Source organism: Neovison vison, chromosome 9 (assembly GCF_020171115.1).
Source record: "Neovison vison isolate M4711 chromosome 9, ASM_NN_V1, whole genome shotgun sequence".
NCBI lineage: Eukaryota > Metazoa > Chordata > Mammalia > Carnivora > Mustelidae > Neogale > Neogale vison.
In genome coordinates this window covers 12,662,179-12,687,576 of record NC_058099.1, presented here as the reverse complement: position 1 = coordinate 12,687,576, position 25,398 = coordinate 12,662,179, and the positions used below count along the sequence as shown (strand labels likewise).

Genomic DNA, 25,398 nt, shown 5'->3' with positions numbered 1-25,398 from the left:
GTCCCTGACAAGATAAGGAGCCTGGGCCAGAATATAAATCACCCTCCTCATCACTCACATTGTTTAGCTCAGCTGGCAGTACTTTGTAGCAAGTCTTTCTCTGTAAAGGAAGCAGCGGGCGTTTACAGTTCTGGCTCAAGCCTCTTGTCCAGGACGGGAAGGAACAGTGGGTGGATGGCGGCTCCAAGCAGCCCTGGTCTACGACCCTTCTCAGCTTTACGTGCGTGAGCTTGTCAAAATGCAGATTCTGGGGCGGGGCCTGAGACTCTGCATCCCTAACAAGCTTCTGGGCAGTGCCCGTGCTGGAGTGGCGAGCACTGAGCACCTTTTACTCAACAAATATTCGTTTCCTTCCCTTAATTAAGTGCATAAGGCTGTGATTAAAGCTGTAATGCCCAGGGAAAAAGAAAGATAATACAAGGGCTTTTTTTTGGTGGGGGGAAGGATTGTGGCTAAATCATCTGGAAGAAAACATTCTACAATGAGAAATCAGATTTCGTGTGTTCTACTTGGTTTTCTTTACGCTTGTCTACATTTCCTGATTTTCTATAGGAAACACATACCTTATTTTGTTTTTTATGGGGAATCTTAAAAAAAAAACAAACAAACCACCAAACGAACAAACAAACAAAAAGTGAACCAGACCTATAAATACAGAGAACGAACTGATGATTGTCAGACATGGTAGGGGGGCGGCAGCGGTGGACGAAACGGGTGAAGGGGAGATACAGGCTTCCCATTATGGAATCAATACCTCATGTACCCAGTTGTAAAATATGCAACAGGAAATTCTAGAGGGCAGAAAGAGGAGGCAAAGCAGCGGCAGCCACTTTTAGTCGTGACCCCTTTGCTACTATTGGAATTTGAAGTTAAGTGCACATATGACTTTGAAGAAAAGGCAGAGTGCCAGCTTCCTGCATACATGTTGTACTTTGATAAAGGTTATATACATGCAGGGAAAACGGAAGCGGAAGGGAAGGGCGCTGCACACTATTGACTCTGGCAGGAGTCGGTCTGGCTGTGCCAGGCGCTCCGATCCCGAGTATGACTCCCATCGTGCAGATGTGGAAACAGAGGCCCCGAGAGACGAAATAACTTGCCCTCCAGCCCCATGCTGGTAAGTGGCTGGAAAGTAACTGGGATTTGAACCCAGGCCTCATGCACTGCTGACTCTGCATCTGATTGCTGCAATAAGGAATACGCAAAGCAGGTAGGGCTCTGATGGGCAGAGCTGAGCTGGGAGCAGTGGGCTTGGCTGGGAACAGGGAGGTGGGGCATGTGGCCTAGGAAGAGCCCAGGGTGCGTGCAGCAGGACAGGTGGAGAAGGGCGCCGCTGGACGAGACTGGGAAGGGCTGGAAGGCTGGGGGACGAGCCAGTTGTGGAGTTCCAGGCCTAGAACAGTCTGAGCAAATCCTCCAGTCAAGGGATATGTGTGTCCTATTTTGTTACAGCGATAGAAACATCATGGGATTTGCTTGTTTGTCTTAATTCCTCAAATGAAATCATGTGTGTGTGTGTGTGGGGGGGGTGGCTTGGAGCCCTGCCCTCCCAGATCGTCCTCACCAGGAACAACTCATCTAAGGGAATCTTGGCTCTTCATACCCAGCCAAGCACCAGCCCTCCCGTTGCTCTAAAAGCCTCGTCTGGCACCTGCATTTTATAGAAGAGGGGGCCGGGAAGTGAGGCCCAAGTCAGAGCCTTGTGACTGGCAGGAGCGGGACTAGATCCCAGGTCTCCTGACCTCAAACCGCACCACCACGACCAGCATAAGAAAGCGAAGCCGACACTTCTCAGGCCAGGGACTGGGGACCAGGGCCGAGAGCCCCGCATGGTCTGCTCAACCCTACTGAGTGTGTCTGAGGGAGTCTGAAGGCCAGGGAGGCTTGGGAAGAGGGACGCCCCACGCTATACACCACGAGGACACAGGTGGCTGGCTCTCCCCCACAGCCAGGCTGAGGGGCTGTAGGTTTGAGTTTGATAGGACATGGTTCTTGCATCTCATTTCATCAAGTGGCCCAGGAAATGGTGGCCAGACCCGGGTCAATATTCCCTGTGCTTGAGAGAATGCAAAGTGCTTAAGTCTCTGCAGGCTGGGGGTGGGAGGAAGAGGGAGGAGGAAATGTACTGGAGATAATCCAAGTTACCTTCTGGGGGGTGTGGCGGTCTCTCCTGCCTTTTCCAGTGGACAGTCCCCATGTTCTCTCTGGGGCTTTCCCCTTCCTTCTTACTATTTATTATAAAATACAGTGACAGTGCCAGCAGAAAGCATAGGAAAGCTCATGAATGTCCTCCCCTCTAGAAACTAAGTGTCCTTGACGACTGACCTTCTCTCCACTCTCTTTGTCCACGGAAGATGGGCTTTCACTCAATTGTAATATACGTGTACAAAATCTTGTACCTATTATGCCTTAAAATGATGGCATAAATATTTTTGTATGTTGCTATGCAGGCTTCATAACATTATTTTAATAGTTGCATAATAATATTCCATCAAATCTTGCTTTGTATACCATGTCACCATACCCCCCCACCACTGAAACTGGTTCTATTTTCTTCACTGTATTTGAGAAGTAGATCAGAAGCACTTGGTACATCACTGTTTTTATTTCTGATTCGTGTATTCTCTTGCAATGAAACCCTAGGAATCTGGGTTGTTTGTTTTTTATGTTAAGTCTGGTTTTGGTAATTAATTCCATGTTGAAAATACTTAAACCTTATAGAGTCCTCCAATGGGCCAAGCACATGAATGGGTAGTTCGCTTAGGTTAGCAAGTAAGAGAGAAGACATCCAGTCCCCACCCAAGCCACAGAGCTCTACTGTTCATCCATTAGCCAAAATGCAAAATAACAATAATAGGAAGTTAGTGGTGAAATTGCCATGGATGGTTGAAAAGCAGTTTGGCAAAAGTTTTAAGAGCCATTCAAATATTTCAAAATATTCCTTCTGAAGAAAAACAAAATGTACACAGTGGTATTCATCATCAACTCACTTATACTAACAGTGTATGTTGGGGGGGGTGTGGTACTAGACTTCTAGGGTCTTTTTGTATCCTTCTTTCTACTTTTCTGTATTTCCCAGGTAAGATAATGCATGTTCACTGTTGATAATAATTAGAAAATAATTTATATTATAAACAATGAACCTTGGAACACTGAAAAAATATAATAAAGTTTAAAAAAATAAAATAAAATAAAAAAATACCCCAATCCAGCCTCTAAGTTCTGGAGGTCTGTGATGCTCGCCTTGACCCATCGCCAGGTGGGGTCCATGGCCTTTCCTTGGGGCTTCTCCTTGTTCCTTGCTCTATATTGGGACAAATCCCTGGGGATGAGGCTGTCTCCCCAGTGGGACTGTGTTCTCCTGGAGGCAGGGACGTTGCCCCAGTCTTCTCTACATCCTCAGTGCCCAGTACAGCCCGGCATGCAGCAGGCACTGAAAATGGTCCGTTCTGTCTACTTGAATAGACTGAGTTTTTTAAGCAGTCTTGCAAGGCAGATGTAACTGTGCCCATCTTCCAGCTGAGGACAGCAGGGGAAGGCAAGCAGCAAAGGGAAAGATACCTATGAAAGCTCTTCTCTTAGACAATGTGCAGATTTATGAGCCAAAGATGGTCCAGACTGGTGGCTCTAGGAGGACTTGTGAAAATACAGGCTTCAAGCTTCACCCTAGGCGTTCCTGCTTCTGAAGTTCTGAGAATTTGCGCTTCGACCATGTTCCCAGGTGGTTTTGAGGGTGCTGGTCCAGAAACCCCACTTCGAGAACTCATCCCTTCCTCCTCATTCTCCCTCCCACTGCTGAGTCTGTCTGCACACATTCCGCTCTGAAAACCCATCTGGAAAAAGTGGCCCATCAGCAAAAGGACCTGCCCCCGAACTTTGAGAAGCTTGACTTTGGGCTAAAAATGTCTGCATTTTAAGACAATCTCATTGAGTTATTTTTAAAATCAAATGATGGAACTGAAAAACCGTGAAATTTTTCCAGCTTGGCTTTGGTCCTCTCTTGGTTTCTGAGAAACCGCATATCCCTGGTTTCTCCCGGCATCAACACTGACCACTAAGTAGGGCAGAACTCCACTGCCCTCTGCAAGGCCTGCCCTTCTCTAGCTGTACTGAGGGGCATGAGACTGGAAGGGTTTACAGGCCAGGCCACAGAAAGCCCTGTAGACCATGGTCAGACTCTAGGTTCCATGTTGGGGAAGATGGGAAGCCACTGGGGAGACAGGAAAGGAAGTGGTCATTGTGGCTGCTGTGTTGAGACCAGGAGGAGGGGCCCAAATGAAGAGATAGCAAGGAGATCCCTTGGGGGCTGCTGCACTGGTCCAAGCGAGCGCTGCTGGCAGCTTGGACCAGGCTGGGAGTGGCGGAGGAGGTGAGGACAGAGCCTGAGGGCAGTGATGTGGAAGTCAGGAGCCCTTATGAAGGAGGGCCTCTCACACCAGAGGAGGACTGGCCTTCCCCTCAAGGCCTGTGGTTTTCAAACATTTTTAACATAAAATAACCTGGGGACCTTGCCTGAAATCCAGGTTCCTGTTCCCATCTCCTGGGGATTGTGTATGGGCCACGAGGCCCCTGAAACTGCACTGGTAACTACAGTGTGAGTAATTCTGCACCACGGGTGATCTGGCAACTCTGGGTCACACTCTCCATCTTGGCCATCCCCTTAAAGGCTCTCGAGGAGGCAGTGGAGTAAAGAAGTGAAGAGCGTGGTCTCTGAGAAGCCTAGTACCGGGCTAGCCCTGCTGTGGGCATTCGAGAACCACGGGGGAGGCCCAGAACAAACTTCGTTCTCTGAAACCCCACTGCCCACCCCTCCTCGCCCTCTTCGTCTGCTTGGACTGCCGTATACCACATCTGCTAGAGGCTGGGCGGCTTAAACAGCATAGACTGAGTCTTCTCACAGTTTGGAGGCTGACAGTCCAAGTTCAGGCTGCCAGCAGGTTTGAGCTCTGGTCAGAGCTCTCTTCCCGCGTGCAGACGGCTGCCTTCTCACTGTGTCCTCGGATGGCCCCGAGAAAGAGCGAACCGGCTCTCCGGCGTCTCTTCTCATAAGGACACTAGTCCCTTTGGATCAGGACCCTGTCCTTAGGATCTCCTTTAAACCCAGTTACTTCCTCAGAGGCCCTGGCGCCAAGTAGAGTCACACTGAGGATTAGGGTCTTAACAATTCCGTAGCCTCCCGACTTCTCGGTTCTGCTACGGCTCCCCCAGCCCTTAGAGACACTCTCCCCTACCACCACCCAAGCCTTAGGGATCACCTGAGCCATTGAGGAGAAATAGAAGAGACCTTCCCCCCTCTTCCCTGCCCCCTGTCAGCTCCCTGAAAAACCTCTCGTGGCTCTCACTTGGAATTGGAGGTGTCTCTTTGGTAACATCGCTGTAGTGACCTGTCACCGTAAATGCAGTGACAATGAACAACACTGGTTAATGATTATGGAGCCCTCATTAGGGGCCAGGCCCTGAATTAAAGGCTTCAAGTGCATTATTTAATCCCACAGGAGCCTTACGCAGCGGGTGTCCCTACCAATCCCATTTTACGCTCAAGAGATTTGTCAAAGTCACACAGCTGGAAGCTGGAAGGAATAGGGACTGTTCTCGAAACTTCTTTACTCCCTAGCTGCTTTGAGAGACTTCAGATTCCTTCGGGTCCTTGAGAAGGCAGAGACGACGCCTGCCTGGCAGCGGCGGAGGCCCGGGCCCCACTCATCTCGGCCAGATGTCAGCAGGAGGGCGAAGATCTGCCGGTCCCTGCCAATGGGCTTTGCCCACTTGCCTCCCAGGCGTGAAGATAAGCTGTTGAGTATTTTTCGCAACTTGATTTGGGTTGACGGGTGTCGCTGGAGAAAGCAGCCTTTGAAACATTCCGGATGTGGCCATATGCATGTCTCCCACCCAAGACTGTCCCTTGCACATGGGGACGCAGCCCCTGACAGAACATAGTGTCATTCTGTCAGCCGGCGGGCGAGGGTGGGCCCACGGGCTCCGTCTGGCCTCAAAAGACCTCTGGTCCCTACTCCTAGGGAGGGGTCCTCGCACACAGGACTTCATGAGAATGCTGGTGGCCGCTCTCCCACGATCCCATCCTCCATTCTGGGGCCCAAGGACGGAATCAGCAACAACACCTTGCCCGTTTACAGAGCATCTCCGTGGGTTCATCTGGTTCCCCGGGTCTTGTTCAGAAATTGACGTTGCGACAGGCCCAAGGAGTGCAGGCCCAGAGAGGCCAAGTGGCTCCCGCAGGCGGACAGGGCAGCGTTAAACCCATGCCTCCCTGACGCTCAGACCCCCGGTGCTTGTCCTGCGTGGCGCCTTCTTAACGTGACACTTACGTATTCTTTTCCAATTTACAGAACACGTTTGCGTCGACGATATAGTCGACGATATAATTAAATCCAAATCGTTGCATACAGCCGGGGATATTAACTCAGACTGAGTAGGAGATACTGTTTCCCTTTCAAAAACACCCGAGCTTCCTTGCTATAATTCCATTTCAAGGTACGTGTGCTGGGCGAGGCCAGCCACCTGCCCGTTCCTTCTCTCTCCCCAGCCTTTCCATCTTTCTTATGACCCACCTAGAATAGATGTGTCTGTCTGATAGTGAAAGTCTGATGGTGGAAGTATACGGGCTTTCTGTTTGGAATCGTCGGTAGGAAATAAAGCTGAATGATCTGGACTGGAATGAGCTCAGCGATTCCCATCCGGGGGGTGGCATGTTCCCCACAAGGGCTGTCTGGGAAGCCTGCACCAGCTCCAAGGTTAGGAATCACCAGAACCTTCCCTCCATTCTTAGGGCACCTTGCAGCCTGGTTCCCTGCCACACAGGGTCTGCTGCCACACAATCCCCCTAGACGGGAGCGTGGTCTCTGCAGGCCAGGGCTGGGGTCTGGAAGGACTCCACATGGGGAGATGGAACTGGGGCATTTCCCACAAGACAGCATCGGGCTCATGGGACAGTGACTGGCGGTCAGATGCACTGGACTGGGTCCAGCTGTGCCGTGTACTCTCGGCCTCGTCTTCAGCAAGTGGCTTCACCTCTCCAAACCTCTGTTTCTGCATCTGTGAAGTTTGCCAAATGGCTTTTACAACGCACCGCCCAAAGGAAGCCCAACGGGGCGCTTAGTAACAGCAGTGTCAAAGTCTCAGGCTACGTCCCCACCTGGATTTCTGTGCCCTCCCCACATGTCCTGCCCTCCTCTCATGACATTGACTTCATTTGCTCCTTTGGTGGCGGACAGCTGACTGCTTGTGTCCACACTGCATGTCATGAGGCCACACTGTCTTCACCTCCACATCCAGCAGCCCTAGTGCAGCTGCTCAACAGTTGTTTGTGGAGTAAACGAGCAGACTGGCTGGGCTGGCAGGGAGGACAGGTCACGGAGGGGGTCAGGAGACGCGTTCTCAAAATGGTCTCTGCCCTGCTGGGCTTTGAAATAATCACCTCCCCTCTTCAGGCCTCAGTTTCCTCTTCTGCAAACTGGGTGATTTCCTGGGACTCCAGAAGCACAGGGAGGGATGGTGGCTTCTGACCGTTTTAAAAAATGGTAGTGACAAAAATCATTTATTGGGGGCACCCTGCCTACTGGGATGCACATGTGCGTTCTCCCTGCGCGCTCCTATAATCTCATGGCAAACCTGAGCGGATCTGCCCCCTGCCCAGAGTCACACTGTTGGTCAGTGGTCTTTCTGAGGTTCCCACTACTGTTCTGCATTGCCTCTCCCCAAACCAGATGGAAACCTCCAGAAGGCCCGTCCTTTCGGGGAAGAAGGAGAGCGCCGCCTCACTCCCACCGCTCCCCGTGGCGAACAGCTCGAGAACAAAATGGCACGCACCCGATCACTGTATTTACGCACTACAGCGGCGGCAGTCACCATCAACTTTGTCCTTGTCTGGATGGAAAAATTAGTAAGTGTCAGGAATGAACCATAAATAGACCTTGCAGGAAAATCATTATCGCCAGGAGCCTGTGACACCCGAGTAACAAACACAACCAACGTCGAAAGCAGCTTCTCCATCATTTCATCTGGCACAGGTCACACTGCTGGACGGCAGGGAGTGGCCCCAGGTCCCGCTCCGGTCCTAGCCAGGGTCACCCGACTCCACCGCGACAGACACGAGCCCCTGAGTCACTGGCGGGGAGGGGGGGCTACAGGACCCCGCTCTGCTTTCTGCAATGCCATGGAGCGATTCCAGACATTTCTGGTGGGATTAACGGCTCCAGCAGAATCTTCTGAGGCCCAACACTCATTCCTCAGTAAGCGGTCAAAACCTCTGGCTTGGAAAGGATTTCAGAGCTAATGCAGTCTAGGCCCTTACAGGACAATGACACTCAAAATAATAAGAACTAGTAGGAGCCGTGCTTGGTATGTACCAGGCACTGTGATGCGCTCCCTAGGGAAGTCTCTCCTTTCATCCTCAAGACAAAATTTGGGTGGTAGACGCATTTATAACCCTTGGGCTTTTCAGCAGTGTTGTTTTTGTTTTTTGTTTTTTAAAGAAATTATTTATTTATTTGACAGAGAGAAATCACAAGTAGGCAGAGCAGCAGGCAGAGAGAAAGGAGGAAGCAGGTTCTCTGCTGAGCAGAGAGCCTGATGCAGGGCTCGATCCCAGGACCCTGGGATCATGACCTGAGCAGAAGGCAGAGGCTTAACCCACTGAGCCACCCAGGCACCCCTGTTCACCAGTGTTTAATGACAGAGCAAATGCTTCTGTCTTGGGTTCTGTTTGTTAGCAAGGTGCTGCGGGCTTCTGGGGTGCGCTGAGGTACAGACGTCCAGGCAGAGTCCCACCGCCTGCAGGTGGGATGGGGACTCACACCCAGCTCTGTGAATCAGGTCACATCAGCCCTACTCAGAGAGGCAGGGAGGGATCTCAAGTCCCACAGAAGCCCAATTGTTGCTGGTACTTTCTATCTGCAGGTCCCTGGTGAGATTCCAAGCCACGGTTGTCCTCCCTGGCATTGTTAACAATGGGCATCTGGCCCCCATTTGGTCTTCTCTAGAGGTGGGATGTGTATTATCTCCCAGGAGACCCCTTCTCACCATGCTGAAATGTGCCAAGCCCCCATAGATCTCCCCTTTCAGAGAGCAAATCTAACTCTTTGTCCCCACGGCAGCCTGGCTCTAGGGTCATGTTTGCTGTCCAGAGCGGAGGGCAAAGTGAGTGAGCGTGTGTGTGTGTGTGTGTGTGTGTGTGTGTGTGTGTGCGTGCTGGGGAGCGGGTAGGGTCAGAACACAGAGGAAGCAGCAGAGAATTGCAGGAGAGGCAGGAAAGCCCGCAGAACACCTATGGGAGAGAGCTGGGTGGTGGGGAGTCCGTGCCTGGTCTACTCCCCCCCCCCCACCCCGGCCCCCAGTTCCCAGCACTTTCTTCCCTTTTCATGAACTGGGCCCAAAGGCCATCAAACACACTGGCCTCTGGCACTATTTAAAGGCTTGAAATTGCAGCTCACCTTTCTAGCTCCGGTCCCAGATCAGCCAAACTGCCCACAGGGAAGTTGTGTACCCGCCATGGGTGGGTTTCCATCCCCTTCCCCTCTACTGGAAACTTTCCTGAGAAAAGCCTGGGTACCTTCCGTTCCCCTTCCTAGCTTCCTCTGGGCATCAGTCAGTGGGGATGCCTCCCTCCTTAAAGTGTGTTCTCCATACTTCTCGGATACCCCACTCTCTGGCTTTTCTTTGTATCCTTCTAGCAACTCCAGACTCAGAGGTCCAGTGTTCAGCTGGCTCTTCTCTGGTTCGTGGGTGTGGGGTCCTGCAGGGCTCTCTGCCTGGGCCCAGGGCTCTCTCTTCCTGTCATTCATTCCCTAGGCTTTAAATATCTGCCAGGAATCAATGCTCCAATCCCGAGCTCCAAGCCAGACCGCTCTTCTGCCACCGGGCTATCTCATTAGCATCTCAAAGAGCCTGTGAGAAATGGATCTCCCAGTCTTCCCTCTCCATCCTGCTTGGCCTTAAATTGTACCATTTCAAGAAATACTATCTCCACCCATCTCACGGCTCAACCCAAAGAGCCGTCTTTGAAACTCCTCTCCCACAGCTGCCGGCCCTCTCCTCCATCGCCAGCCACCCCCACCAAGGCCAGGCTCCCCTGGACTCCCAGAGACATCCTCACTGGTCTCTCTGCTTCCAGCACTGCCCCTTCCAACACAGCCCCCAGAATGAACTTTCAGAAACACGTACTCTGCTGTCATCTCCCCGAGAGCCTTCAGAGCAACAGCTGCTTCCTTCACCGGCTAGAAGCCGCAGCAAGACCTGGCCCCGCCCTCTTCTGCAGCCGCCCTCCCCCCTCGCGCCAGAGCCCCCTCTCGGCCTGGGTGCACCCCCCACCCTCTGCCAGCTTCTGTTCCCTAGAACCGGCCGCACACGCTCCCAATTCAGAGCTTTTGTCATTCCTCGTTCCCTCTGCTGGAACATTCTTTCCCTCAAGTCTTCACCCCCCCCCCTTAGAACTTCGACCTCAGTTGCGATGCTCTTATGGACAGATGTCCCTGAACCACCTCCTTTACATAAATTAGGTCTCCTCCGCTAGTCTCCTTGAAACTTAGTTATTTTATCTCACAGAGCTCAGCACATGGAAATACGGGCTTATTTCTGGGTTTCTATGTTTAATCTCTGTCTGCCTCCGCTACCAGACTGTCAGGGGGGCATGAGACTGGGGAGTCCTACAGGTCACCGCACACGCGGTCGCTAACGTTAGTAGACTAAGTGAATGCAATATAGACGCGTAACGCATGGCAAGAGTAGGTGTCCGGCGAATGCTAGTTCTCTCCTCCTCTCCCACCGCTTGGGCACGGACAGCACGCTGCGAGCACACACATGGGCCCATGTTCAGTCAGGGTCTCTCTCTTCTGTGCTGCTAGGTGACCTTGGCTCATTCCCTTCACTTCTGGGAGCCTCAGTTTCTACCCACTCTGAACAGCTCTTGTGGGGTTTCAGTGAGAGAATGCAGATGTAAGGGGCCGGGCCTGGGCCGGGCACATGAGGACACCCCAAAATCTGAGCTTCTTTGTTTCTTGTCTCTAGGTGATCGGAGAGGCCAAGCCTGGCAGGCGAACCGTCTGCCATCCCAGAGGGCAGTGTTGGACTCTCCATCCACTGTATTTGTTTCCCAAGAATGGGCACTCTTGGGTGGGGGGGGGCAGGTCACGCTAAGTCACCCACTGAAGGCAGCGCTCTTCCCTGTGCCCCATGTTTGCCTTCCAGTTATCGGGCTGCACCTTTTGGAATTTAAGGAAGACCCGAATCTGGAACCTTGGGAGTGGGGGGCGCCCCCTTGCCAGGAGGATCCAGCCTGGTCCTTAAGGGGAGACCCCTCTGCGGAACTCTGGGGAGCCAGCCTGTCACTGACAGGCAGATCAGTGTCAAAAACAAGATTGCGAAGTGGGTTTCAGCTTGACTCACATTAAGAATGTCACTTTGGAGCGCAAATGAGAGAGAAGAGAAATGCTCTTTTATGCGGGAGTTTATTTTTATCACTTTGTCAGAGAGAAATTGCAGCCCCGAGGGCACTGGAGCTGCACAGAATTACCCAAAACATTAACATGCAAATTGCCTTCTTTAGAGAAGGTAATTTTATTAGCGCAAGAAACATTTCTTTCACTGTACTGGTGCTCAGGAGCAGTGCTGTCTGGGGGCCAGTTGGGGCCAACACAAATGGAGGACTGGGGGGGTTCCTGAACTGGGTTGGGATTCTACTACCTGCTATACACCTAACAGTGTCACAGCTGGTGCTATACACCTACAGTGTCATAGCTAGTTACCATGGGTGCGCCCAGTGTAGACAGCAAGTGACTTGCTAGAGATCATATAGCGTGAGTGGCAGAAGAGGCAGAGCTGAGGTCACGTGTCCTGTGTCTACGTAACTGGGTGAGCGACAGGGATCCATGAGGGTCGGGGAAGTGGCCACTCTGAGGATAAGGAGCAGGGACATTCCATCTGTCTATTCGTTCCTTCATTTATTCACTTACTTACTCATCCTTTCAATAAGTTTTCACGGCCCTAAGCCCTGGGCCCTAGAGGCGAATCAGGCATGGGCTTGGCAACCACTGGGGCCAGGTGGAGAGGGATATAGACGTCCGCAAACCCCATCAAGCAGGGGGAGGCCCTCTAGAGGGCTGTGCCGACAGGGGACAGAGCACAGGACTACGCAGGGCTGGTTGGCACGGAAGCAGGGAGACGGGACTGGATGGAGGCTCTGCAAAGGAGGGTCAAGGGTAGGCATTGTCTAGATGGTCAAGGAAGGGAGAAAAGCAGGAGCAGAGGCTCGAACTGAAGCCTGCTGGTCTGTCTCAGAGTAGCCCGTGCAGCTGCTGCTGCATGGGGTATGTGGGAGGGGAGTGGAGCTTGGATGAGGGGCTAGGGTTGCAGGGGATGATGAGGAAGCTGGCCAGCAGACCCCGTAGGGCGGGTTCAGAACAGAGCCACATTCCCCTGAGACTTCCGGAGGGAGGGAGGGAGTTCCCAAGGCCTGGAGTGCCAGAATGACAGAAGGTTGTATGAGGCTGCGCTTACATAAGGCTTCCTCCTCCCTTCACAGACGTGATCAGTGGGGAAGTGTGGGCAGAGACACCCACCTGCTACCAAGAAGAAAGCACCTCAGTCATGTAAGGTCTCGCGGAATAGTTCAGGTGCACACCCTTTCCCACCCTGCGTTGGTTGGCAGCTGCCTCCTAGGAGCATTGGGGCGGGGGGTGGGGTTGGGTGGGCGGGCATGGGGAACTGCTCCCCTGGCCCAGGAGCTGTCTTTAAGGGAAGCCAAAAGGAAAAGTGTCTATTTCAAGTAAGCAGAGAGCCATCGTGGAGACTCTGAGTGGGTATGCGTTATCTCAGGCTTTCTCAACCTCGATACTCTCCACATTTGGGGCTAAAAAATGCTTTGTTGGGGAATCTGTCCCATGTAATGCAGAATGTTAAGAAGCATCCTTGGCCTCTGCCCACTAGAGGCCAATAGCAACTTTCCTCCTTCCCTAGTTGTGATAACCAAAAACACCTCCAGACATGACCAAATGCCCTGAGGGCCATGGGAGGAGGTACAAAGTCAACCCCCCATTGAGAACCATTGGTCTACCTAGACCTCAGTGTAGACTTAATGAAGGCTGACACACTTGACCACTAGAAGTCCCAAATCTCCCAGTGAGATGCGGGGCAGCCCATGGGCATGCTGTCTGCCTTTTCCCCTCTCCCATGTGGCAAAGGATGGGGCAGAGTGTAGGTTTCATCGCACGGCATATACTGGCCATCTCAAAAATAAATGTGGAACTTAATTCCTAGAAAGATCTAGGAAAAAGAGCAAGGTGGTGAACCAATGGATGGCAGGTGGCTCTCCCATTAACTTACCAGGGTCTCAGAGTGCCTAGGATTCAGGGTCTCACCTGTAAAGCAAAGGTGTTGGAATAAGTGATCTCTCGGGCATTTCTAGCTTTAAACACTATGATTCTATGGCAGTAAACACAAATTGGAGGATGCTACCAATACTGAAGCTGGCCCCATGTGAGAGATGGGGGATCTTGGGCTGGATAAGGCTCTATCTTGGCTAACTTGGTCATTTTCTTGGCTAGAGACTGAGACTGGTCAGGTGGATCATGAGACTCTCATTTCATTCTCAGGTTAAATGACCCAAGTCCAGATTTCACCAAGAATTCATGGAAAATCTTGAAAAGGCCTATATATTAAATATTTCTGGAATGCTTGGGATTGGTAGTTCCTCAAAAACCATTAGAATTAGAAGACAAAGAATTTTGGCTCTGCCACTCATTAGCTGAGTGACCCTGGGCACATTACTTAACCTCTCTGAGCCTTGGGTCTCTTCTCTATAACTTGGAATAGAAAGAGTAACTCTCCAGATTGATGTGAAAAGTGTAAAATGTATATAGAGGACTTCAAGCTTCAGCACTGACACAGAAAGAGCTTGGAAGTCATCACTCCCATCCTCACAATAAGAAAAAAAATAAGCAAACTGAAAACCAATGACTTTCCTTATGTCCGTCAGAGAATTGAGGTCACAGGGCAAAGTGCCATCCTAAAAATGGGACAGACATGTGAAAACAGAGAATCATAGCCAAGGTCAGCTTACCAGGAGCAGTGGCTGCTGGAGACAGTAACTGGTAGGAATGCTTCATTGGTGATTGAGGAACTGCTAGAGGCTGAGTGTGGGACCCTGTCTTAGGGGTCCTCCACACTTCTGTGGGTTTTATCCCCAGAGACCCACTGGGTTCTCAAAGTGGTGATTGGAGAAAAACTCCACATGCTTCAGGCACAATGTGTGTGTGTGGGGAAGTAATCTTTTTGAAATATGCTCTGAGTGTTCTCTATAAAATAATACTGACCTTAAAGGAGACTAGTTTCCCAGAGGCTTATCTGACCCGAGGGAAGGGCATTTATACAACTCCAACCCTTTCAGCTTTCTTCTCTCACAGAAGGGTAGGAAAAAAAAAAGCCTAAGAAACACTTCTGGATGTCACAGTCCAGAGACTCAAGCCCACTAAGAAATTGAGATTTAATCACAAGATTAGCAAATGCTCTATCTCTCCAGTACCTTCCCGCTGCATCAAAAAGGCTCCAATGTAAGAACACTGCATAACAATTGACAGCTCCAAGACCAAGACTCTGTTCAAGAAGGATTTTTTTTTTTTTTTTTTTTTTTTAAGGAAATCCCAAGGACCAGAGAAAGAGAAAATAAAACCAAGGAAACTAAAGCTTCTAGCACCTACAGCTACAGCAAACATTAGAACCCAGCTTCTAGTTGGGTTAATATAAAGCTTCACACTGACAGCTGCATTACCTCAGTTCCTACTACCTGATCTACCATGTCTGGCTTTAAACAAAAAATTCTGAGATCTGCCAAAAGACAAGAAAAAAAAAAGTGTCTGTAGAGACAAAGCAAGCATCACAAGTAGACCCAGCTATGACACAATGTTGGAATCAAGCAATGGAGAATTAAAAATAATGATGATTAACATGTTAAGGGCTCTAATGGAGGAAGTAGACAACATTCTAGAACAGATGGGTAACATAAGGAGAGAGAGGGAAACTCTAAGAAGGAATAAAAAAATGTTGGAAATAAAAAACACCAAAACAGAAATAAAGAATGCCCCTGGTGGACTCATCTGTAGACCAGACAGAGCCGAGGCAAGAATCAGTGAGCCTGAAGACATGTCAATTGAAATGTCACAAACTAAAATGCAAAGAGAAAGAATGAAGAAAAGGAGAATGTCCAGGAACAGTGTCTTTGATGACAGAGAAGAAATGGATATGTTTCTTGAAACATACAGCCTCCCAGGACTAAATCATGATGAAACAGAATTTCTGAGCAGACTGAGTACTAGTAAGGAGATTGAATCAGTCATCAAAATCCTCCCAAGAAACAAAACTCTAGGGCCACATGGCTTCACTGGTGAATTCTACCAAATATGTAAAGAATTCATACCAATAACTGCTTTAAATGTGAATGGTTTAAATAGATCAATTAAAAGACAGAGATTGTTAGAATACATAAAAAACAAAATCCAATTCTATGTTGTTTATAAGAAACACTCTTTGAACATAAAGACATAAAAAGTGAAGGGAAAGAGAAAGATATGTCACTAACCAAAGAAAGTAGGAGTAGGTAAATTAATTTCAGATGAAGCAGGCTGCAGAACAGAGAAAATTATCAGGGATAAAGGTGGGCATTACCTGATGATAAAGGGGTCAATTCTCCAAGAAGTCATAATGATCCTTAGAATGTATGTAGCTAAAAACAGAGTGTCAAAATATGTGAGGTAAAACAGATAGAATTGCAAGGGAAAATAGACAAATCTACTATTAAGTTGGAGATTTTAACACCCCTCTCTCAGTAATTGACAGATTCAGCATGCAGAAAATTGGTAAGGATATAGTTGGATTGAACAGCACCATCAATCAACTGGATCTAATTGACGTGTAAAAAATACTTCATCTTACAAGAGCAGAATACACATTCTTTTCAGTTCACATGGAGCATTCACAAAAATAGACTACATTCTGGGCCATTAAACACCTTGACAAATACAAAAGAAGAGAAATCATGCAAAGCATGCTCTCAGACCACAGTGGTATTAAACCGAAAATTTGTAACAGAAAGATAGCTAGAAAGTCCCCAAATATTTGAAGATAAAATAGTACATGTCCAAACAACATATGGGTCCAAAAGGAAGTATCAAGAGAAATTTTAAAATATTTTAAACTCAATGAAAAAATGAAAATAGAACTGACTGAATTCTGTAGGGTACAGTGAAAGCTGTGTTTAGAGGGAAATTTATAGCATTGAATGCACATATCAGAGAAAATAAAAGATCTAGAATGCACCTATTAGAGAAGATAAAAGATCTAGAATCAATCATCTAAGCTTCCACCTTGGGAAACTAGAAAAAGAAGAGCTAATTAAACCCAAAGTAAGCATATGAGAAGGAATAATAAAAATAAGAGCACAAATCAATGAAATTAAAACAGGAAATTAATAGAAAAAGTCAATGAAAGCAAAATTTAGTCTGTGAAGACATCAATGAAATTGGTAAACCTTAGCCAGGCGAGAGCTGGCTAAAAAAGGAGCAGATTACTAGACTACTAATTGGTAATTAATAATTACTAATATCAGAAATGGAAGAAGGGTAATCACTACTGATCCAATGGACGTTAAAAAGGATAATAAAGGAGGGGTGCCCGGGGGATCAGCCAGTTAAGCATCCAACTCTTGCTTTCAGCTCAGGTCATGATCTTAGTATGTGAGACTGAACCCTATGTTGAGCTCTGTGTGTGCTGTATTGGGTGAGGAGCCTGCTTAAAATTCTCTCTCTCTCTCTTAAAAAAAAAAAGGATAGTAAAGGAATATTATTATTAACTCTGCCTACAAATTTGGTAACTTAGATGAAGTGGACTAATTCCTCAAGAGACACAATTTACCATAACCCACGTAAAGAGAAAGAGATAATCCGAATAGGATTATGTCTATTAAAGAAATCGAATCAATAATTAACAACCTTTCAAAAAAGAAAGCAGTAGTCCCTTACAGTTTCACTGGTGAATTCTACCAAACATTTAAGAAAGAAATTATACTAATTCTCTACAATTTCTTCTGGGATATAAAAGCAGAGGGAAAACTGAAATACAGGCAAAAGATCTGAATGGACATTGCACTGAAGAAGGTATAACAGAAAGCAAATAAGTAAATGGAAAGATACTCAATATCTTATGTCTTTTGGGAAATGAAAATGAAAACAATGAAAAAAATACCACTACTCTCCCAATTCTGTTTTATGAAACCAGCATTACCCTAATAATAGATAATGGCATTATTAGAAAGGAAAACTATAGAATAATAGGTCTCATGAACATGAATACAAAAATCCTCAATAAAATTTTAGCAAATGAATCTTAATCGTGTATAAAAAGAATTACACACCATTGCCAATGGGATTTATTCCAAGTGTGCAAGGCTGTTTCAATATTCAGTAATCAATTAATGTAATCTATTGCATCAGTAAACCAAAGAAGAAAAATCATATGATCATACTGATAGATCCAGGAGAAACATTTGACAAAACCAAACACCTCGTCATGATTTAAAAGAAAAACATCCTCTAAACAAATTTTGTTCACTTGATAAAGAATATCTATTTTTTAAAAAACCCACAGCTAACATCATACTTAGTGGAGAGAAACTAGATGCTTTTCCCCTAAGACTGAGAACAAGGCAAGGATGTCCCCTTCTCACCTCTTCTTTTCAGCATTGTACTGGGAGTCTTGGTTAATACAGAAAGACAAGAAAAGAAAAGGTATGTAAGTCAACACATTCCAAATTAAAATCTCGGCAAGTCATTTTGTGGATATTCAAGTGAATCTAAAATTTATATGGGGGGTGCCTGGGTGACTCATTTGGTTAAGTGTCTGACTCTTGATTTTGGCTCAGGTCATGATCTCAGGGTCCTGGGATCAAGTCCCGAGTAGACTCCCTGCTCGGTCAGGTGTCTACTTCTTCCTTGCCCTCTACAACCCCCCCAACCCTGCAAAGTTCCCCGCTCATGCTTTCTCTGTATGTCAAATAAATAAAAAAAAATTTTAAAGAACCCAAAAAAACAACAACATACTAGCAAAAGAACATATAAATAGATCAATGGAACAGAATAGAGAGTCCAGAAACAGACTTACCCATAGGTAATCAACTAATCTTTGACAAATGAGCAATGGCCATTCAATGGGGGGGGTGTGTGGGAACAACTAGTCATTTCAACAAATGGTGCTGAAATAATTGGACATCCATATCCATCACCCTCCCCTCCCAAATCTAGACACAGATTTTGTACCTTTCACAAAAATTAACTCAAAATATATCATAGATCTAAATGTAAAATACAAAATTATAAAACTTCTAGAAGATAGTATAGGAAAAAATCTAGGGGGCCTTGGATTTGGTTATGCATTTTGAGATACAACACCAAAAGCGAGATCCATGAAAGCAAAAACAAACAAACAAACAAACAAACAAAAAACCACCAAAAAATAAAATGACGTTAGGCTTTAATGAAACCAAGAACTGCTCTGCAAAAGACACTTATGAAATTCAAAAGATAAGCCACATGTTGGGAGAAAACCCTTCCAAAAGACATATTTGATAAAGGATTTGTATCTAAAATATACAAAGAACTCTTAAAACTCAACAATATGGAAGAAAGCAACCCAATGGCCCAGTTGAAACACAGGCAAAAGATCTGAATGGACATCACACCAAAGAAAATGTACAGAAAGCAAATAAGTAAATGGAAGGATACTCAACATCTTATGTCTTTAGGGAAATGCAAATGAAAACAATGAAACACCACTACCCTCCCATTACAATGGCTAAATCCAAAGCCTGACAATACTAAATGCTGACAAGGCAATCTTGTTCATTGTTCACGGAAACATGAAAGGGTACAGCCACTTTGAAAGTTTGGCAGTTTCTTACAAAGCTAAACACAGTCTTACTACATGATTGAGCAATCACATTCCTAGGTATTTGCCCACTTGTGCTGAAGACTTCTGTCCACACAAAGCCTGCACACAAATGTTTATAATTGCTTTATTCATAACAGCCAAAGTTTGGAAGCAACCAAGATATTCTTCAATAGGTGAAAGGATTGGCGAGCTGTGATATAACCGTTCAGCGGACCCCTGCTCAGAAATATAAAGAACTGAGCGATCGAGTCACAAAAAGACACGGAAGACCCTTAAATGCACGCTGCTAAGTGAAAGAAGCCAGTCTGAAAAGGCAGGCACGGTACAACTCCCATCGTGTGACATTCAGGAAAAGGCAAAGCTAAGGACACAGCAGAACGTTGTCAGGGGTCTAGAGTGAGCAAGGATGAACAGGTGGGACACCGGGGGTTTTTAGGGCCGTGAGACTATTCTGTATGGTCCTATAACGCTGGGGAAATTACATTATGTACTTGTCAAAACACATAGAAAACACAGCATCAACTTTAATGTAAACTATGAACTTTAATAAGGTATTGATATTTATTCACTAATATATATACAGTCATACAAGATATAAGAGTGGACAGTGTAGGGGGACAGATGGGAATTCTCTGTACTATCTGCTTAATGTTCCCATAAATTCTTCATACTAGCTGGGCACCTTCGGTGGTGGCCCTTAACCCGGCCAGTCCTCGTTTCCTCAACTCTAAGGAGCAGGGCTGCGGGGAGCTTCTGTGCCATATTTGTGACAGTAGAGTGCGAACAGGGGAGTCTCTGGCAGGAGGAGAAGCAGATGGGGGCTGCCTGGGGGAGAAGCCCCCTAGATGTGTCTGTCACAGCCAATGTCTCCTTGAACCAAGACTGGGGACCAAACACAACTCTGCCCAACCCTTAGGATGCCTGAGTCACTAAATCAGGGTCTTGGGCCTGGGGACATTTGGGGATTGGCAGGGCCCTTCCACCTTCATGTGGCTGTGACTGTTGTCACTTCCTAGGCAGCACAAGGCAGAGGCTCGGGACAGGGTTCCCTCCCACTCTGCTCCACCCCCCATGCCACTCTGCCCCATCCCCCCAAGCCTCAGTTTCCTCTTCTGAGAATGGGTTCATGGGAATAAGACCCAGCTTACCAGGAGTCCCAAGAGGACGGGGAGAGTGCTTTGTAATCTGTAAAGCACACACAAACGTCAGGAACCTCGACAGTGCTTCAGACAGACAGACAGACAGACAGATCCACAAACACTTGTTTGAGCCAGGCATACTCTCACTAAATCCTTAAAACAACCCAAGGTAGATGTCATCAGCCCCCTTTTAAAGGAAACTGAGGCTTGCAGAGCTGAAGTGTCCCCTCAAAGAGCTGCCAGCTGGGGGGTATCGCCATGGGACCGCAGGCCATGTGACTCGGGGGGTCCCACTTCCCCGACAACCTCCCTCCCGCCGCGGCTGTCCCTGCAGGGTCCACAGTGGTAAGCAACAGGCACAAGCCAAGAGGGGGGTGGCGCTGCACAAAATATCATTCTGCTTTTCCCTTTTTGTGAGTTTTGAGGGTCCGGCGGGGCAGACCAGCTCAGTGGACAGACAGCCTGTTCCCTTCACCCCAGAGGTGACGGTGGAGAGGATGACGAGTGGGTGCCCGGGACATGGGGGCTCCTGGCAGTCCTTGCTGAGGGGAGAAGTGATTCCAGAACACGCAGCCCACGAGGCAGCAGGCCCGCAAGGGTCTGTGCGAGGGAGAGGGTGCGCGGGCCTCTCTGCCGGCTCGCTTGCCTTTATTAAGGATGATTCTGATGCTGACTATTTTGTAAGCATGTAGTGCACGCATCCAGACCATCTGACTTCAAGAAAATCCAAGGCTGAAGAATGTCGCTCGCGCCAGACACGTTGCAAGAGGCGCGGCATGGAGCCCGCTGAGTGATCCGCCGCCTCCCCGATCTCAGAGGGAGGGGGCTGTCCATGTATATGGATAAGCCAGGCTTTGTTAAACACCAAGTAAAAATACTTTTAAATATTTCAGTACATCGTTAACCAAATACATTTTACTTGGGGCTCATTCCAGCTGATGAAAGTATAGGAGGCACCTGATTTGCATAAGTCGACTGAGGAAATTTGGTGAGAGACAGTCATAAGACTCAGACGCCCACGGGCACCGCTGATCGTCAGGGTCTGATCTGAGCTCCTCTGACACGTTTGCAGAACACCTACTATGTGCCGGGCATAGCGCTCGGCTTCACGGAGGTTAAGTCTAGCTTAAAGGGCAGAGGCCACGCTCATTCCATGGCATTTAGGTGGCTGCGATCGGTGTTGTTAAGGAGCAGCAGGCTGATGGAGAGGGGGTCCAGTCTGCAAGGCCCTCCCTCAGGGAGATGCTCTACCCCAGCACTGGGATCTTAGACCAGCGCCCGCAGGTAGCTGCTGGTGGCTTTGCATGGAGACGTGATGCAGAGGAGGGCTGGGGGGCACCGCAGCGAGCACCCCCAGTGTGAGAGCAGACACGGGAAGGAATGGCCAGAGCCGGCCTTCGGAGACCACAGCAGGTGTGCAGGGAGGCTCTAGCCCTCCCCAGTCTCACAGCACCACCGCGCACCCCCTCTTCCTGGCCACACCACCCCGCAGTGTGGTGTGGGACTCAGGGGCGAGGAAATGGGAGGCGACGGCAGTGAGGCACCAGGCGGTTTATAGTCACAGACCTGGCAGGAAGGCACTTCCTCCTGTCTGGTCCCAGCACCTACGGAGCCCTGGGCATGAGCAGGTGAGGGAGGCATTTCCAGAGACAGGAGCGCAGCGAGAGCCAAGCATGTGACCGTGGCAGGGGCGGCCCCTTCCTGAGCCGTGCCACGCCGTCCAGGTACTGTTTTTAGCAGGTGGGCACCATTGCTATCTCCATTTTGCAGAGGAAGAACGTGAGGCTCCAAGGGAGTTATGTAACCTGCTAGCCAAGTTGCAGAGCTCAGATTCGGATTCGAGGCCGGGTCTGTTGGATCCCAGAGCCTGTGGCTTCCGTTATAAGTGCCGCTCAAACTCAGGCAGCCCCAGGAAGGGGGCCGTGTAGCTCAGGCATTCTTCAGGCAGCAGAAGAAATGCAGGATGTATCAGACATTAAACGATGCCACTCCTAGATTTCCCTCTGCAAGCAAGGGGTGTGTGCGCGCACGCGTGCTTGAATGGGTGGAGAAGCGGGGAGGGGGGTGGGTAGGAAAGACCCTTCAATCCCTGTTTTCTTGCTTCGCAATCATGCTCCATTGATTACTGGGACAGACTCCAGATGTCGGTTGTGTGTTAGATGGACAAGATGTCCAGGTGCTGGGCTCAAATGTTCCCTTTGCCAGCGAAATGTTGGTCTCTCATAGATGGCGCAGTAATACTACCTTTTATTGCCTAATCTTGATGCTGTCCTCGTCTCTAGCACAGAGAAGTGAAATTCCACTCTGGGAAGAGTTGAGAGCAAAGTCTCAATGATAAGGAGGTGCTTGGGAGTGCAATTTACATGAAATGACTGCATCTTCACCGACACATTTGTTCCTTCATTTGATTCTGGGCAACGACAGGGCTACCAGACCTCAGTTTGGCTGAGAAGACCTGCATTTTAGATTTCCGTTCTGCTAGAAATTCTAGAATTGCAAATTGAAATCTTTATTTATTTATTTGAATGCTGATTACGCCGGCCTCCCGGAGCAGTGTGAGATTGCTTATTGCTAAATTCCATGACGCTCCTAAGTAGTGGCTGACATTCTAACAGAGAAGCAGCGAGACTATCCAGGGACTGACAAGCGCAGGATCCAGACCAGGGTCCTGTGGGTGGAAAGAGGCGGGGAATGGGCTGGTGCTGGGGGAGAGCCACCTGCTGGGCGTGGGTTATTGTCAAGTCCTAGATTTCCTTTTAGGTGGTGAGTTGTGGATGCTTATTACATTATTTAAAAATTACTAATTTAAAAAGCTGACTAGATAAAAGCAGGTTAGGTGTGGATGGGGCTGGAAGGCTCTCAATGAACCAAGGATTATGATTAATCCAGTTCTGTGCCCTTGAGTTCTGGGGGTGGGGGGAAGAAAATAAGGCTGCTTAAAAGAATGGTCTGAGATTTAGAGTTCATGATGCGAAATCTTTTTTTTTTTTTAATATACTAGTTTTGATTTTTTTTTTCTCACTTATCTTTCTAAACACTGTTTTTCTTTTTCCCCTTAAATAGTAGGGTCTCCCTATGCAGGTTCCATTAAGGTTTCAGACTTCAGGAATTGGGTTAACCCCTTCAGCGGCTGCTGAAGCCTCACAGGGAGGAAGGGAGGTCTGGACTGGCTTCCAGAAAGGGGACCTTGCCCGAGCAGTTAGACACAGCTGGTGCTGGGTGTAGGGTGATGCTCTTAGCCAAACGGGATGGTGTTTTCTGCAGGATGTTAAGGAGCAGAAAGGGAGACTGTCGGTAAGATCACCTCTACCATAAGCCGTGGCCCTCACACTCGGAACATCCTATTTTGGGGATGCAGGACATATTTTATCGCTATTTATCTGCTCATCAAACATCCACTGGGCACTGAGCAAGATCTTGCTCTGGCCCTGTGCCAGCCTTCAGGGATACTGAACTCATAGAGAGTGACTTTTCTGGGATGCACACCATGCTCAGGGCTTTGTATATGTTCTTTTTCTTACCCTCACAGCGCCCCTCCTTTGTTGCTTCCCCTACGGGGGCTCTGGCCATACCCTACGACAACTGTCAACTGTGTGTCCTTTTCACTTGTGTGGCTAGAGACACTGGGTATAATGAAAAGGCAAATGGCTCTGAATGCTCACAGCTTTTGGTTCAAATCCCAGGGTCCCCACTGATGTACTTGACACACCTGTTTAAATTCACCTCTTATTCACCTCTTGAAGCCTCGGGCTTCTTGTCTGTCAAATGGGAGAAAAACTCGTATCTCACAGGGCTGTGTGAGAAGTAAATGGGAGAATTCATAACAAGCCTTTAGTATTTCTGTCACATAGTAAATGTGCAGTAAATGGTCTCTATTACTTTTTTTCTCAAGGGTAGGATCTGTAAATAATTTATATTCCCATCAGCCCAATACCTGCTAACATGTTCATTACCTGTTTGTTGAATGAGTGAATGTGTGCCCTCTGAGAATGACAGCCCAGTTCTATCTCTCTTCTGACTACTCTCTTGTCAGCTCCACGGCAGCTCTGGGATAGGTAAAGCTGCTCCCATGTGACTGGGCTTCCACACCTCCGGCCAGGACTTAGCTGGAACTGAGAGCACGAGAATCCTTTGGCTCGGCACCATGGAGGGAAGGAACGAGGACTGTCTGGTTCTTTCTGCGGATCCTCACCCAAAGAAAAAACCACCACCCAAGCACAAATGTCCTTTTGTGTTCTTTGGGAGCTGCCCAAATGCTCCCAAGAATGTGGCTGACTTCAGAAGCACCTTATCCTTGACTATCGGGGTGTCAGACCAGCCTTCTCAGGAAGCAAGAACGGGGCCCCTGTTCTTTGCCAGCTGCCAGACAGTAGTAGTCCCTGAGACCCTGGGCACAGACAGGCTTCTCCTCTCTGGCTGTAATGCCCAGCCCTCACTCTCTGTACCCCACACCCCCCCAAGTCTGTGATTTCATTTCAGGAGCCATGGAAACAGGAGTCAAGCTCCGAGGAGGACGTCAGGGGAGACAGGCGCTCACACCAGGCAACCAAACTCCCACTCCAGTTCCATCTTCCCAGAGGCCCTGCGCTCTATGAGTTGACCTTTCACCTCCCTGCTTTACCAGCCCCGCTCCGCCCCAGTCACTCAAATGAACACCACTGCTGTTGGGGGGGTGGGCGGTGCTGGATAGGGGACAGCATCCTGGGCCAGGAGGCAGGAGGCTTGACTTCACATGGGGGCCTCTGCTACTCATTGTCTGTAGGATTTTAGATAAGTCACTTGCTCTTGGAACCTCAGGATGCTCATCTGTGAAATGGGATACAATCACCCACTAGGAAGATCTGGGGTGAGAACCAGCCAGGAGATGGGAGGGGAATCTTGAAATCACAGTTGCTGCTAAGGACTGATGACCCGGGCATGGCCACAGGCCTGGGAGATCCCAGCCCCGGATTTGCCTGTCAGTAGGTGCTAAAAACTGGTATTATTCTCATCGCTTTCGCTTGGTCAGCAGGACGCAGAGATCCTGGCAGACCCCAGAAAACCTCACCCGAGCCTGTGCTGTGGACAGCCCCTGTGGATTCCGCTTACAGAGAGCAATTTAAGAGGCAAACAAAACATGAAAAGCTATTCAGAATTAACAATGGGCCAGATGGTAATGCTAGTTTGCAGCAATAAAACATGATAAATAGCTTCCTGCTGCTACTCCTGATCAATTTCAATATTTAATAATTCCGCCGCCACCCCCACCCCCTCTCCCGGCCCCCTCCACAGGATCCTGCGAGGACTCCCTGCATTCAACTCACAGAGCTAA

The 25,398-nt window shown here is 48.5% G+C and overlaps 1 protein-coding gene and 1 long non-coding RNA gene across 6 annotated transcripts in view; one reads left to right on the top strand and one right to left on the bottom strand.

Moving 5' to 3' along the window:
- Window positions 1–25,398, bottom strand: part of TTLL11 (tubulin tyrosine ligase like 11) — a 225,814-nt gene that overhangs the window by 8,472 nt on the left and 191,944 nt on the right. The window lies entirely within an intron of this gene.
- Window positions 891–25,277, top strand: LOC122917292. 2 transcript variants are annotated; one of them, XR_006386373.1, is made up of 3 exons: window positions 891–1,210; window positions 7,725–7,900; window positions 24,567–25,277. It is a non-coding gene; the product is annotated as an uncharacterized LOC122917292 (long non-coding RNA). The 2 variants fall into 2 exon arrangements; XR_006386374.1 differs by lacking the exon at window positions 24,567–25,277 and adding an exon at window positions 14,646–16,817.